The sequence below is a fragment of the Branchiostoma floridae genome, chromosome 12 (assembly GCF_000003815.2).
Source record: "Branchiostoma floridae strain S238N-H82 chromosome 12, Bfl_VNyyK, whole genome shotgun sequence".
Classification (NCBI taxonomy): domain Eukaryota; kingdom Metazoa; phylum Chordata; class Leptocardii; order Amphioxiformes; family Branchiostomatidae; genus Branchiostoma; species Branchiostoma floridae.
In genome coordinates this window covers 14,165,846-14,170,395 of record NC_049990.1, presented here as the reverse complement: position 1 = coordinate 14,170,395, position 4,550 = coordinate 14,165,846, and positions in this window count along the sequence as shown.

Genomic DNA, 4,550 nt, shown 5'->3' with positions numbered 1-4,550 from the left:
TAGACAACAATTATTCAGATACGATGTAAGAATCGGGTACTCGGCCATAATGTTGGGACTCAGAAATTTAACGGAATTCCGAATTTTAGCGAAAATCAGGATACAAAACGCCAAAGAGCAACGTGAGCCGGTGTGGGAACCATGTAACGGTCTAGAGATTGAAGGTCGAACTCACGTTGTTCTGAAAGCGGATGAGTTTATTGGTAAGACAAGACAAAAATAACAAGTAAAAGCAAACATGACCTACTTTTACGATCGGCGTTCTCTAACTGACTAACTAACTTTCAAAATCTAACGTTATTCGATATTCTACTTTCACCAGCGACATGTGATCGGCCACGCGTGGATCACGTGCTCTCACCACGTAATCCCACGCGCGGCCAGCACGATGTCGCTGGCTACTTTTTAAGTACATTCTACATGTATATATATCACTGTTACAACAGCTTTAGGGGGAAGTGTGATTGTTCTTGATCAACATCTTCAAGTGGTGTTTACTCTCTCGAGGCAGACAAGTATCGGGACTAGCGGATAGTTGGCCATGTTTTTTGTCAACAAACAAACCACATTGTTGCACCTGTACAGAATTCCCACAATGAACTTGTTGCTCAACAGACATGTTTGCTACAGTCTCGTTCTCTATGATATAATCAATGTGTTTGGAGATACATGTACTAGGTTTCCTGTTTGGGTCGCCAACAGTTATATAACGTCCTTTACGAAGTTGACCAAGTCCCCATTTCCTGTGAAACGTTTTGCCTTATTGGCAGTTATTCGTCCTTTTTTTCTTCAAGAACCACTGGATATTAAATGTTTGTCACCACCTCTATTTCAATTCTCGATTCATCATCAACCTGTGAAAAAAGATAGAACGTATTTCTTTTTTTAGAAAATTGCAATCATGTTTTGTGTAAAATGCACAGTCTGACAGAAGGGTCTGTAGTCTCAATCTATTTATACATCCTGACTCACAGATGGTCAGATTTAGTTTTGATGTGACAGTTATGGGCTCTTTAGAAAATATTAAAACACTGAGAAATGTGACATGTAATGAGTTTTCTGCACATAAACAGTTTCAAATCAAACAGCTTCAATTTTTCTCTCAATTTAATGTCGACACGGAAACCAATCCAAGTCTTTGTTCACAGACATGTAGCTTTCTATACACGAGCTCTTCAGGGGTCAGCTGTGGAACTTGACCACTATAACCATCATCACCCTCGCTTGCCGTGTCTGGAGGAATCCAACAGTTGCCTCAATCATGTGTCATGCTTGTTGGACCACAATACATTTAAGCCCTTCTTCAGTTTTTTTTTTTTCTGTTGAACTCTTGGGGGCTGCAACAAAGTCGTTATACCCCTCGGGCGCTCTCTTTCTGACCACGGTTTTACCGAGGACGTGTTTCTCCACCGGAGGTTGCCCTTTATAATCAAACAGTTATAAAGAGACAAGTCTACGACCTTAAGGATAAAAGCATTTTCCGTTCCGAAAAAAGTGTTGCCAGCTACGCCGGTGAAGGCACAATCACTTCCTTTCATAGCGTTAGAACACAACTTATTTTGTGGAGTGCCACAAGAATACAAAACAAATTATAAAAACTTTAAAGGTAAAGCGGCCGCGTTCCAGTAAGCAAAATGTTGACGCAACGACTAAAGGCCCAGCAATTAGCTTCCGCTACTGTCATTGTGGAATGCATACGGAGTAAATCTCTACTGTGGTATTCTTCAGTGGAACCTAAAATCGTACATGTGTTGGAGGGAGGACCGACCAGACGGAGACACAAGACAAACGTCACACTTGTAGGACGATCAAAACAAGACTGCTTTTATTTTGAATCACATTACTGGTCACGTTCTGGCGGTTCTAGAACACCCTTCTTCGAACGGAGCGACCGCCCGCTCGAGCACGTCAAGTTGTTGTTGTTTACTCCAAAGAAGGGCCGCCAGAACGCGACAGTTACAATAAACAAATTCAAAATATACGATACATATAGAATACAACACGGTGTATTCCGTATCGCCCAAGGTATCAGCCCGACCGCGGGAGGGCTGAGACCGAGGGTGATGCGGAATACACCGTGTTGTATTTTATTTATGTCATACCCACCTGAGAAAACCCATGTTTTGATGCGAAATGCGCAAGAAGTTGAAAAAATTTGGTGCCCTCGAAAAAAACAGCGTTGCAACAGTAATGTTCCAACGTCCGAATCAGGAATTCGAACTTTCGATGGCGCCGTACTCGGGCCACTCGAAACAGCCGGTCCGAAACACCCGTATCGAACGTTTTCGCGTCACAGGTATGACATAAAATACAATACATAACATTCCTCCCCCCTCAAGTTAGCAGGTGTCCTCACCTGCTAGTTATCCTTTGATCTCACCAAATCTAATAATATTTTTTTTAAAATCAAGTCTAAGCTAGTTATAGGTGTCGCTTTTAATACTAAAAATATTTCTGTGGACTCACCACTGCGACGTACTTCAAGGCACAGAACTACTGTACATTGGACATATCAAACACTCCATAGGGTCGGCCCGCAGGCACTCGTTCTATCTAGCTAAGCAAGTACACGCAGTTTCCACATCTAGCTAGGTAAATACACGCAATTTCCACATCTAGCTAGGTAAATACACGCAGTTTCCGCATCTAGCTAGGTAAATACACGCAATTTCCACATCTAGCTAGGTAAATACACGCAGTTTCCACATCTAGCTAGGTAATTACACGCAGTGTCCACATCTAGCTAGGTAAGTACACGCAGTTTCCACATCTAGCTAGGAAAATACACGCAGTGTCCACATCTAGCTAGGTAAGTACACGCAGTTTCCACATCTAGCTAGGAAAATACACGCAGTTTCCGCATCTAGCTAGTCAAATATACGCAGTTTCCACATCAAGTATAAGCACTTAGAGATAGGGTCGGCCCGTAGGCAGTCATTCTATCTACTAAGGCGAGCATCATACAAGCATTGATCTTCCTAGGAGAGACGTCCTGCAGACATCAGCGCTCCTTAGGCAAGCATCACACAAACAAAATTCAGAATACAACACAGCATAGGTTCAACAAGGCATCAACGTTATCCCGCAGGCTTACGGTCAAGGCATAGAGAACGCTATCTTAAAATACAAACAATACATTGTGCGACAGTACCTAATTACTAGAATTTAACTACAAAAGTTCGTTGGTCTTCTTAAACAGTTCCGTGTAACATACCGAGGGCAGGTAGAAGTATTTATTCAGTTCATTCTAGTCACAGCAAAAGTTCTCGACGGCGGACCTACTCGGTTGATCTCGAAAGTTCAAGGTTGGGTCACGGGGTAGCAATGGTGGAGACCGGCATCGATGTGTCCTTGGTGAGGCTACTGGGCCGGGTCGCGGTCGGTCAGGCACGGCGGGTCGGGCAGACTGCAGCATGGTCTGCAGGGCGGCAATGGCTTGATTCTTGAAACATATGGCCGGCAAGAAAACGATCCAGCGCAACAACAGCTCTTCTCGCATCGCTGTACGTAGCACACACCTGGACGACGAGGCCCCGCGTTTGCCGCCGGACGGAAGTCCTCCAGACGAGTCGGAGACCGAAAGATCCTGACATGGCCCGATTAATCACGGCCAGGTCAAACCCCGGCAGCTGCCGGCAGCTTACATGAAAAGACGGAGGACCAGCATCAAACAAACACCGTCGGCCACGACGCCCATGATGACGTGGGATATACTGCACCCGTAGGTTAACTAAAACCGCTGCCACCAATGTTGGAGGGAGGACCGACCAGACGGAGACACAAGACAAACGTCACACTTGTAGGACGATCAAAACAAGACTGCTTTTATTTTGAATCACATTACTGGTCAGGTTCTGGCGGTTCTAGAACACCCTTCTTCGAACGGAGCGACCGCCCGCTCGAGCACGTCGAGTTGTTGTTGTTTACTCCAAAGAAGGGCCACCAGAACGCGACAGTTACAATAGACAATTGCAAATTCAAAATATACGATACAATACATTACACATGTATTAAGAAAACGTCCAGAACCTGGCAGTCACATTTGACAGAAGAAACTTACCTGGTACATAAGCTGAGTCTGGATTCTCCCCTCGTTGAGCTGAACCCCAGACAGCTTAGCCAACTTTTTAGCTCTTCCTTGGTATTGTATTTGAAAATCCCGATAGTAGTGCAGCTCGATTTTTACTACTTTTAATTACATTTACCATTAAGGTATCTCGGTCGGCTAAATTGGCATTTTGACCTTCCACTGTTTTCTTATTAATAAATTAAGAAAGAATGGAGCCGTAACGAATATTGATAGATGGGCATTAGAGAATTCTAAATCTGATTTTTTTTGGCCGAATTGATGACGTCATCATTTTTATTACCTCTGATATTATTTTTTTCTATGACAAAATACAGCACTTTGGTACATACCACTGTAATGAAACTTCGTTTTTCGTTGCATAATGATGGAAGCTACAAACGTAGTGTTGCGCAAATTGATATCTACTAATGATCTGTAGTAATTAGAAAATGTTGTTTTCATCTAATAAAAAAAATAATCT